At 38.6% G+C, this 12,839-nt stretch overlaps 1 protein-coding gene across 1 annotated transcript in view; it reads right to left on the bottom strand.

The window, feature by feature from the left end:
• LOC132119151 (synapsin-2-like) overlaps positions 1-12,839 on the bottom strand; it is a 511,637-nt gene that overhangs the window by 50,112 nt on the left and 448,686 nt on the right. The gene's annotated exons all lie outside the window — the stretch shown is intronic.

The following is a 12,839-nucleotide window of genomic DNA, read 5'->3' as shown; positions in this document are numbered from 1 at the left end:
ATACAAAAAGGATTAGGTTTTTTTTTTTTAAAGAATAGAATTATAATAGTGAGTGTTAAAGTTAGAGGGTCAAATAAAGCTGGAAGAGATGGGTTTTAAGCCGATTCTTGAAGATGGCTAAGGACTCAGCTGCTCGGATTGAGTTGGGGAGGTCTTTCCACCAGGAGGGAACATTTAATTTAAAAGTCCGTAAAAGTGACTTTGTGCTTCTTTGGGATGGCACAATCAAGCGACGTTCACTTGCAGAACGCAAGCTTCTAGAGGCACATAAGTCTGAAGTAACAAATTTAGGTAAATGGGTGCAGAGCCAGTAGTAGTTTTGTAGGCAAACATCAATGCCTTGAATTTTATGTGAGCAGCTATTGGTAGCCAGTGCAAATTGATAAACAGAGGTGTGACGTGTATTATTTTTGGCTCATTAAAAATTAATCTTGCTGCCGTGTTCTGGATTAATTGTAAAGGTTTGATAGAACTGGCTGGAAGACCTGCTAAGAGGCCACTTCAGTAGTCCAGTCTGGACAGAACAAGAGCTTGAACAAGGAGTTGTGCAGCATGTTCTGAAAGAAAGGGCTTGATCTTCTTGATGTTGAATAAAGCAAATCTGCAGGATGTGGTCTGAGAAAGTCAGCTGATCATCAATCATAACTCCAAGGCTTCTAGCTGTTTTTGAAAGAGTTATGGTTGATGTGCCTAACTTAATGGTGAAATTGTGATAAAACGATGGGTCTGCTTGAAACACATGCAGTTCTATCTTGGCAAGGTTGAGTTGAAGGTGATGGTCCATCATCCAGCAAGAAATGTCTGTTAGACAAGCTGAGATGCGAATAGCTACCATCGGATCATCAGGATGGAATGAGAGGTAGAGTTGAGTGTCATCAGCATAGCAGTGGTATGAAAAGCCATGTTTCTGAATGACAGAACCTAATGATGCCATGTAGACAGAGAAGAGAAGTGGTCCAAGAACTGAGCCCTGAGGCACCCCAGGAGTTAGATGTTGTGACATGGACACCTCACCTGTCCAAGATACTTTGAAGGATCTATCTGATAGGTAAGACTCAAATCATTGAAGTGTGGTTCCTGAGATGCCTTTTGCCAGTAGGATTGACAGGAGGATCTGGTGGTTAACCGTGTCAAAAGCAGTGGACAGATCAAGCAGGACAAGTGCTGAAGATTTGGATTCCGCTCTTGCCAGTCTTAGAGCTTCAACAACTGAGAGCAAGGCAGTCTCAGTTGAATGTCCACTTCTGAAGCCAGATTGGTTGCAGTCAAGGAGGTTGTTGTTAGTGAGAAATAGAGACTTATTTGAACACAGCTCGTTCAAGTGTTTTTGCAATGAAAGTAAGAAGGGAAACTGGTCTGTAGTTCTCTAAAAGAGATGGGTTGAGGGTGGGTTTCTTAAGTAGTGGAGTTATACGAGCCTGTCTAAATGATGAGGGGAAAACACCAGTGTGGAGAGATGTGTTGATGATGTGAGTGAGTGCAGGTACAACTGAGGGCTGGCCTGAAAGATAAGGGGCAAACAGTGTCTAAACAAGATGTAAGAGTGGAGCAGAAAGTATCAGTAACACTGTTAGCATCAAAAGATGGTAACAGTTTAGGGGAAGGAAGTGAAGATGAAACCATTGCAGAAAGCCCGGAGGGTGAAAGTGTGCATAGGTTACGTCGAAAGATGACATGTGGAGGGGTAAGTGATGTGTCAGGGATCATGTTGAGGATAAGAGTGAGGAGGAAGTGATCCAACATGTGCAGTGGAGTAACCAGTACATGATCAGTAGAGCAACTAGAATTTCTTTAAGTACTTTCATAATCATCTCTTGTCTTTGGAGTTAAAGTGCGCAGTCAATAAAACTGTTGGTTCAATGTTTTTGATGTCCATGTGTTTGTCAAACCATCACATTCCCAGTGAAATACTAATTCATGTGAGTTTTTCCAAGTGTTTCTGAAGTGACCTCAAGGTTAGATTATTGTAATGCTTTATTGGGTGGTTGTTCTGCATGCTTGATAAACTCCAGTTAGTCCAAAATGCAGCAGCTAGAGTTTTTACTAGAACCAGGAAGTATGACCATATTAACCCGGTTCTGTCAACACTGCACTGGCTCCCTATCAAACATCGTATAGATTTTAAAATCTTGCTTATTACTTATAAAGCCCTGAATGGTTTAGCACCTCAGTATTTGAATGAGCTCCTGTTACATTATAATCCTCAACGTCCGTTGCGTTCTCAAAACTCAGGCAATTTGATAATACCTTGAATATCAAAATCAGCCCTGAATGTCAGGGGAGACCAGGACAACTACATGAGCCCCAGAGACAGATCCACAGCCAAGACCTTGTCTCCTAGATGACCACCAGGACAAGACCACAGGAAACGGAGGATTCTTCTGCACAATCTGACTTTGCTGCAGCCTGGAATTGAACTACTGGTTTCGTCTGGTCAGAGGAGAACTGGCCCCCCAACTGAGCCTGGTTTTCTCCCAAGGTTTTTTTCTCCATTCGGTCACTGATGGAGTTTTGGTTCGTTGCCGCCATCGCCTCTGGCTTGTTTAGTTGGGGACACTTAATTTCCAGTGATATTGTTGACTTGATTGCACAGATACCTTTTACACTGAACTTGAGGAGTTCAATGATGAACTGCCTTTTTGCTTTATTGACACACTATTTTCCTATTTAATGCGGTTCAATCGCTTTGTTACAATCCTTTCTTTCCCATACGTGTTAAAAGCATTATATAAAGGTGACTTGAGTTTACTATATATACACACACACACACCTATACAGTACAGACCAAAAGTTTGGACACACCTTCCCATTCAAAGAGTTTTCTTTATTTTCATGACTATGAAAATTGTAGATTCACACTGAAGGCATCAAAACTATGAATTAAGACATGTGGAATTATATACACAACAAAAAAGTGTGACACAACTGAAAATGTCATTCTAGGTTCCTCAACGTAGCCACCATTTGCTTTGATTACTGCTTTGCACACTCTTGGCATTCTCTTGATGAGCTTCAAGAGGTAGTCACCTGAAATGGTCTTCCAACAGTCTTGAAGGCGTTCCCAGAGATGCTTAGCACTTGTTGGCCCTTTTGCCTTCAGTCCGCGGTCCAGCTCACCCCTAAACCATCTCGATTGGGTTCAGGTCCGGTGACTGTGGAGGCCAGGTCATCTGGCGCAGCACCCCATCACTCTCCTTCTTGGTCAAATAGCCCTTACACAGCCTGGAGGTGTGTTTAGGGTCATTGTCCTGTTGAAAAATAAATGGTCCAACTAAATGCAAACCGGATGGAATAGCATGGCGCTGCAAGATGCTGTGGTAGCCATGCTGGTTCAGTATGCCTTCAATTTTGAATAAATCCCCAACAGTGTCACCAGCAAAGCACCCCCACACCATCACACCTCCTCCTCCATGCTTCACGGTGGGAACCAGGCATGTAGAGTTCATCCGTTCACCTTTTCTGCGTCGCACAAAGACACGGTGGTTGGAACCAAAGATCTCAAATTTGCACTCATCAGACCGAAGCACAGATTTCCACTGGTCCAATGTCCATTCCTTGTGTTCTTTAGCCCAAACAAGTCTCTTCTGCTTGTTGACTTTATTTAGCAGTGGTTTCCTAGCAGACATTCTACCATGAAGGCCTGATTCACACGGTCTCCTCTTAACAGTTGTTCTAGAGATGTGTCTGCTGCTAAAACTCCATGTGCCATTGACCTGGTCTCTAATCCGAGCTGCTGTTAACCTGCGATTTCTGAGGCTGGTGACTCGGATGAACTTATCCTCCACAGCAGAGGTGACTCTTGGTCTTCCTTTCCTGGGGCAGTCCGCATGTGAGCCAGTTTCTTTGTAGCGCTTGATGGTTTTTATGACTGCACTTGGGGATACTTTCAAAGTTTTCCCAATTTTTCGGACTGACTGACCTTCATTTCTTAAAATAATGATGGCCACTTGTTTTCCTGTACTTAGCTGCTTTTTTTCTTGCCATAATACAAATTCTAACAGTCTATTCAGTAGGACTATCAGCTGTGTATCCACCTGATTTCTGCACAACACAACTAATGGTCCCAACCCCATTTATAAGGCAAGAAACACACTTATTAAACCTGACAGGGCACACCTGTGAAGTGAAAACCATTTCAGGAGACTACCTCTTGAAGTTCATCAAGAGAATGCCAAGAGTGTGCAAAGCAGTAATCAAAGCAAAAGGTGGCTACTTTGAGGAACCTAGAATATGACATATTTTCAGTTGTTTCACACTTTTTTGTTAGGTATATAATTCCACATGTGTTAATTCATAGTTTTGATGCCTTCAGTGTGATTCTACAATTTTCATAGTCATGAAAATAAAGAAAACTCTTTGAATGAGAAGGTGTTTCCAAACTTTTGGTCTGTACTGTATATATATATATATATATATATATATATATATCCTAAAGGATTATTAGGATCACCATACTAATACTGTGTTTGATCGCCTTTCGCCTTCAGAACTGCCTTAATTCTACGTGGCATTGATTCAACAAGATGCTGAAAGCATTCTTTAGAAATGTTGGCCCATATTGATAGGATAGCATCTTGCAGTTGAAGGAGATTTGTGGGATGCACATCCAGGGCACGAAGCTGCTGTTCCACCACATCCCAAAGATGCTCTATTGGGTTGAGATCTGGTGACTGTGGGGGCCATTTTAGTACAGTGAACTCATTGTCATGTTCAAGAAACCAATTTGACCAATTCGAGCTTTGTGACATCGTGCATTATCCTGCTGGAAGTAGCCATCAGAGGATGGCTACATGGTGGTCATAAAGGGATGGACATGGTCAGAAACAATGCTCAGGTAGGCCCCACACCATTACACCACCACCACCAGCCTGCACAGTGGTAACAAGGCATGATGGATCCATGTTCTCATTCTGTTTAAGCCAAATTCTGACTCTACCATCTGAATGTCTCAATAGAAATGGATGTTTTTCCCTTTTTACACCATTCTTTGTAAACCCTAGAAATGGTTGTGCGTGAAAATCCCAGTAACTGAGCAGATTGTGAAATACTCAGACCGGCCCGTCTGGCACCAACAACCATGCCACGCTCAAAATTGTTTAAATCACCTTTCTTTCCCATTCTGACATTCAGTTTGGAGTTCAGGAGATTGTCTTGACCAGGACCACACCCCTAAATGCATTGAAGCAACTGCCATGTGATTGGTTAATTAGATAATTGCATTAATGAGAAATTGAACAGATGTTCCTAATAATCCTTTAGATGAGTGTATATTCAGGGTGAAAGCAGCACAAATATATGTACTTCATCTAGTCAATACATTTCTACAGGTATAGACAAATAGTGTATTGCAGACATTTTTTGTATGTATAAAAGCTGTATGTATACATTATCGCCCCTCTACTGGATGAGTTTAATAAAGTTTATGCTTGTTTTGAGGCTGACGACACCCCGCATATAGAGATCGCTCCTGCGGCTGCTGCAGAAGAGCTGAGAGATATAAAATGATCCTTCCCCAACAGGTGAATATCCGCAAGGCTGCGGGTCCTGATGGCATCCCAGACCGTGTGCACTGAGCATGCGCATTACAACTAGCTGGGGTTTTTGCAGATATTTTCAACATCTCCCTCTCTCTGTCTGTCCCTCTCCACTATTGTGACCATACCAAAGCAAAATAAGATCATATGTTTAAATGACTGGAGGCCCGTTGATCTGACACCCATCTTCAGCAAGTGTTTTAAGAGACTCGTCAGAGACTACACCTGCTCTGTGTTGCCTGCCTTACTGGATCTGCTACAATTTGAATATCATAGCAACCGTTCCACAGATGATGCTATTGCTTTCACCCTACACACTGCTCTCTCCCAACTGGAAAATGAGAACACCTATGTGTGGATGCTGTTTGTGGACTACAGCTCAGCATTTAACACCACAGTGCCTGCCACACTTGTTACCAAGCTCTAGACTCTGGGACTAAACAGATCTCTATGCAGCTGGATCCTGGACTTCCTGACAGACAGAAGTCAGGTGGTCAGAATGTTCAACGCTGACACTTAAAAGTGTTGCTCCTCAGGGCTGTGTCCTCAGTCCACTCCTGTACTCCCTGTACACACACGACCTGCATGACATGCAGCCACACAAAGCTCCAACGTCATCGTCAAATTCGCTGATGACACAACAGTGATAGGCCTGATCACCGACAACGATGAGACGGCTTACAGAGAGGAGGTGAGCACCCTGACTAAATGGTGTCAGGATACACATCAGTGAGGATCTCACCTGGTGTACACACACTGATGCAGTGCTGAAGAAGACACACCAGCGCCTCTTCTTCCTGAGACAGCTGAGGAAGTTTGGAATGAGCCCCATCATCCTCAGATCATTCTACACCTGCACTATAGAGAGCATCCTGACGGGCTGCATATAAATATAACATTTCTGTAATCTGTATAACCTACTAGTCAACCGTTTTTGAGCAGTAAGATTTTTGTTTTATAAAAAAAGTCTCTTTTGCTTATCAAGCCTGTATTTATTTGTTCTAAAATACAGCAAAAGCATTCATGTTGTGAAATATTTTTACTATTTAAAATAACTGCTTTCTATTTGAATATATTTTAAAACTGTAATTTTATTTTATTAATTATTTTCAGCATCATTCCTCCAGTCTTCAGTGTCACATGATCTTCAGAAATCAGAATAATATGATGTTTAGATGCTCAAGAATTCTTTATTATTATTATTATTATTATCATCATCATTATTTAAAACAGTTGAGTACATATTTTCAGGATTCTTTGATGAATAGAAACATCCAAAGATTAGCATTTATGTGAAATAAAAAGCTTTTGTAACATTATACACTATATCATTCAAAAGCAATTAATACTTTTAATTATGCAATGATGCTTTAAATTGATCAAAGGTGATGATAAAGACATTTATTATGTTACAAAAGATATCTTTTTCAGATAAATGCTGTTATTCTGAACTTTCTATTCATCAAAGAAACCTGAAAAAAAAATTATATTCTGCTGTTTTCAACATAATAATAATATTTTTTTTTTTCTTTTGAGCAGCAGATGAGAATATCAGAAATATTTCTGAAGGATCGTGTGACTGGAGTAATGATGTTAAAATGGAGCTTTACATCTCAATAAATTACATTTAGAAATATATTCAAATATAAAACCGTTATTTTAAATATCCTAGTAAAAATATTTCAAAATCTTACTGTTTTGCTGTACTTCGGAGGTGAGCAGAAGAAACTTCTTTAAAAAAAATAAAAATAACATTAACACTCAAAAACTCAAAAACACAAACACTTTTGACTGGTAGTGTATAGGTTACTTAAATTTTTCTCTAATTTCTAGCTTTTAATTGGCTTACAAATGTATAACTGTTGTACAATATCAAATAATAATGTTTTGTTTATATACTACAAGCATTTTTTTCATCACATAATAAGCCAGAATAGTTTCTATACTGTAATAAATGCTATGTCAATCAGCACTGCATTGTTCATAAACGCTAGACGTTTTTGTCCATATTAAGGGATATTCTGGAATGACTTTCTGATGAAGAGTCAGATCTAATACACCCTACTGCACCCTCCTACAATACTGTATACCACACGCTACACCTTAAAATGATAGTTCACCGAAAAATCTGAATTATGTCATTAATAACTCACCCTCATGTCGTTCCAAACCCGTGAGATCTCCGTTCATCTTCAGAACACAGTTTAAGATATTTTAGATTTAGTCCGAGAGCTCTCAGTCCCTCCATTGAAGCTGTGTGTACAGATCCCGCAGATAGAGGCGCAGTGACACACACTCGAAAACACATAAATAATTGAAATGTAGAATATATGGGTATGTATGAAAAAATCTGAGTCTGTGGTCTGCCGTAGGTCAGTCTCGCTATAGACACCAGTTTTGCTTCACAATCAGGGTGGTCTCGTCCTGAGATTACTTCATTTATCTGCATTGACTCAAATATGTAATATGAGGGCCATAAAATGGATACAGTAAAATGTTTAAAATTGGATTTTATTAGACCATTAGACTGTGTATCAGGCCAAGCCACATTATTATATTTTATGTGTCTTTGAAAATGACAGAAACAGAGCTTTAAATCACGGTTATGGGAACAACGTTATTTAAATGTGTTATGGAAGTGTCATGTTATTCAAAAAGGAAATAAATGCGTCAATAAGAAACTGATTAATAAATAACTGAGCTCAACCACAAAAAATACATTTGTTTGTGTAATAGGTTAAATTGCCTTCACACAACAGCCAAAAGCATTTCCTCATTTTTCAGTAAAGCCGACGTATATGAGCTGCTATATGGATCTAACGATGTATGAAGTCTTTGATATTCTGTGGTGGTTCACAGCAGTGATAGAAATTTATCTACCAATAAGTTTAAATTGTTTTTATGAGCTTTAAAAAAAAAAAAATTCTTGCATATAATTAGTCGATTAGTTAGAATAATGAGACATTTGAGCTGTTACCAAGCAAATGGTATAAATATCAACTAAATTAATCTTTACAATGCAGAAGAAACACAGAAGCTGCATCTGAAGAGGTGTTTAGATGTCACACTGTTTAATGCAGCAGATGGACCTGGGATGATTTAACCTGCAGTTACAAATGCATAGAAAATGCTTTGATATTTTAAACAAAAAACCATAATGTTGCTCAGAGATACAAAACAGTGCTTTGGCAGTGTTTTGAGTTATTTTTGGTTGAAACAGAGCAAAAACAAGCAATAACTTAAGTATCTAAATGTACTTTTTGAATGGCTTTAAATGAATGGTTGTTGTCATGGTGTAAAGAACAGAAACTGCTATTTGTTAATAACTGGAATCTTTTCTGGGAGCGTCCTAGGCTGTTTCGCGCTGATGGATTACACCCCAGCAGAGTCGGAGCGGAGCTGCTCTCTGACAACATCTCCAGGACACTTCGCTCCATGTGACTAGTAAGACAATTCTCAAATAACTATTATGATGAGTTTTGTTCCACCCGCTTAAATGATAAAAGTACTTGTGCTGTAAAAACTATTAAGACTGTGTCTGTTCCCCGAATAGTGAGGTCAAAATATAATGTAGGATCTAGAAAATATCTTATCGTAATTAAACCAGAAAAATGTAAAGTAAATGAACAAAAACAATTTTTAAAGTTTGGGCTCATAAATATTAGATCACTCACACCCAAAGCAGTTATTGTAAATGAAATGATCACAGAAAATAGTTTTGATGTACTCTGCTTGACTGAAACCTGGCTAAAACCAAATGATTATTTTGGTCTAAATGAGTCTACTCCACCAAACTACTGTTATAAGCATGAGCCCCGAGGTGTTGCAACAATATATAGTGATATTCTCAATGTTACCCAGAAAACAGGATACAGGTTTAACTCTTTTGAAATACTTCTGCTAAATGTTACACTGTCAGACATGCAAAAGAAATCTAATGTATCTCTTGCTCTGGCTACTGTGTATAGACCACCAGGGCCGTACACAGAATTCCTAAAAGAATTTGCAGATTTCCTCTCAGACCTTCTAGTTACAGTTGATAAGGCGCTAATCATGGGAGATTTTAATATTCACGTTGATAATGCAAATGATACATTAGGACTTGCGTTTACTGACCTAATAAACTCCTTTGGAGTCAAGCAAAATGTCACCGGACCCACTCATCGTTTTAATCATACACTAGATTTAATTATATCGCATGGAATCGATCTTACTGCTATAGATATTGTACCCCAAAGTGATGATATTACAGACCATTTCCTTGTATCGTGCATGCTGCGTATAACTGATATAAACTATATGTCTCAGCGTTACCGTCTGGGCAGAACTATTGTTCCAGCCACCAAAGAAAGATTCACAAATAACCTGCCTGATCTATCTCAACTGCTATTTGTACCCAAAAATACACATGAATTAGACGAAATTACTGACAACATGGGCACTATTTTCTCTAATACATTAGAAGCTGTTGCCCCCATCAAATTGAAAAAGGTTAGAGAAAAACGTACTGTGCCATGGTATAACAGTAATACTCACTCTCTCAAGAAAGTAACTCGTAGTCTTGAACAGTTTCATCCATCGCACCCAAAGATAAACTGCAGTGCTTTACAAATATGGGACAGGAAGAGCTAAATAAACTTATCACTGTATCTAAACCAACAACATGTTTATTAGATCCTGTACCCACTAAATTACTAAAAGAGCTGTTACCTGTAGCCGAAGAACCGCTTCTCAATATCATTAACTCGTCGTTATCTTTAGGTCACGTCCCAAAACCATTCAAGCTGGCGGTTATCAAGCCTCTTATTAAGAAACCAAAACTAGATCCTAGTGTACTGGCAAATTATAGGCCTATTTCAAATCTTCCATTTATGTCTAAAATTTTAGAAAAAGTTGTGTCTGCTCAATGGAGCACCTTCCTGCATAAAAATGATCTGTATGAAGATTTACAAATGACCTGCTCCTTGCGTCAGATCAAGGCTGCATCTCATTTCTAGTCTTACTTGATCTTAGTCCTGCGTTCGACACCATAGATCATGACATACTCATAGATCGATTACAAAACTATACAGGTATTCAAGGGCAGGCTCTAAGATGGTTTAGATCCTACCTGTCCGATCGCTACCATTTTGTTTATTTAAATGGGGAGTCATCTCATTTATCATCAGTAAAATATGGAGTGGCACAAGGATCCGTCCTAGGTCCCCTTCTATTTTCAATATACATGTTGCCCCTTGGTAATATTATTAGAAAATACGGAATTAGCTTCCACTGTTATGCTGATGATACTCAGCTATATATCTCAACAAGACCAGATGAAACTTCCCAATTATCTAAGCTAACAGAGTGTGTTAAAAATGTAAAAGATTGGATGACAAATAATTTTCTCCAATTAAATTCGGATAAGACAGAGATATTAATTATTGGACCAAAAAACACCACACAGAATCTTGTAGATTACAATCTGCAGCTAGACGGATGTACTGTTACTTCCTCTACAGTCAGAAATCTGGGTGTTATACTCGACAGCAATTTGTCTTTTGAAAATCATATTTCCAATGTTACAAAAACTGCATTCTTCCATCTTAGAAACATTGCCAAGCTACGAAACATGTTATCTGTTTCTGATGCAGAAAAGCTAGTTCATGCATTCATGACCTCTAGACTGGACTATTGTAATGCACTTCTAGGTGGTTGTCCTGCTTTGTCAATAAAAAAGCTACAGGTAGTCCAAAATGCAGCAACTAGAGTCCTTACGAGGTCAAGAAAATATGATCATATTACCCCAATTTTACAGTCTCTGCACTGGCTACCTATTAAGTTCTGTATCAGTTACAAATTATCATTACTTACCTATAAGGCCCTAAATGGTTTAGCTCCTGCGTACCTAACTAGCCTTCTACCACGCTATAACCCATCACGCACCCTAAGGTCACAAAACGCTGGACTTTTGGTAGTTCCTAGGATAGCAAAGTCCACTAAAGGAGGTAGAGCTTTTTCACATTTGGCTCCCAAACTCTGGAATAGACTTCCTGATAATGTTCGGGGTTCAGACACACTCTCTCTGTTTAAATCTAGATTAAAAACACATCTCTTTCGCCAAGCATTCGAATAATGTATCTCTTAAATTGTGAGTGTAGTTGCATCTGCATTTTTATTCTTTAGCTTGGGTTAAACTAATTTTACTTTGTTGGATCAGCTGCTATGCTAATGATGTCTCTATTTGTGTCTCTGTTTCTGCTGGGATCTTCATCCCGTGGTAACTAGGATTTACACAAGCTCCAGTCTGGATCCAGAACACCTGAGAAGAGATGATGCTGACCCTCAGAGGACCTCAGATGATGCTAACCCTGAATCAACAAACAGAACTAACAATTATTGCTACATGTATGACTGCATCATATAATAACTATTAATTAATAATATTGATAGTTCATCATCTAGCTGACTACGTCTTGTATTATTATTATTATTTTTTATTTTTTCTAAAATCCTGTCAAACGTGCACAAACTACTAGCTACTACTAAATATTGTAGAAACATAATTTTCTGTAAAGTTGCTTTGTAACGATTTGTATTGTAAAAGGCGCTATACAAATAAACTTGAATTGAATTGAACTTTTTCTTTGTTGAACTGTATATTAATATCACATCATTTTAATATCACATTTGAAATCATGTTGATTTTTGAAGAAAATAAATGACTGATATATAAATGATACATTATATATATATATATATATATATACTATATTAAATGATATAAATGTATATATTTTCTACTGGCATATCTTGAATTTTGTGATATTTGGAATTACTTTAATAAACTGAATCAAACAGTGAAAGAACGCACTGTAAATGCACATACACACTAGTCCAGGAGTAGGCAAGCTCTGTCCTAGAGAGCCACAGTTCAGCTCCAACCCTGAAGAAAAAACTTCACATACCTGTATTTTAGTAATCCAGAACGGATTAATGATCTTGTTCAGGTGTGTTTGATTAGGGTTGAAGCTGAACTCTGCAGGTCTGCGGCTCTCTAGGACCGAGCTTGCCTGCCCCTGCACTATGGCTTGGTTGGCATGATACACAGTCTACTAGTCAAAGGAAATCCAATTTTAAACATATTTTACTGTACCCATTTTATGGCCCTTATATTACATATTTGAGTTAATGTATTGTCAAACTGGTGATTTTTCTTTATTTGCTGGTGCTTTTTCTATTTCTATGCGTTTTCCTAAATCGCCATGGGTTTAACTCTCTCGGCCACCGTGATACTGAGGTGTGGTTCATGAGCAGTGTTGCCAA

Source organism: Carassius carassius, chromosome 38 (assembly GCF_963082965.1).
Source record: "Carassius carassius chromosome 38, fCarCar2.1, whole genome shotgun sequence".
NCBI lineage: Eukaryota > Metazoa > Chordata > Actinopteri > Cypriniformes > Cyprinidae > Carassius > Carassius carassius.
This window is presented reverse-complemented; position numbering and strand designations above follow the sequence as displayed.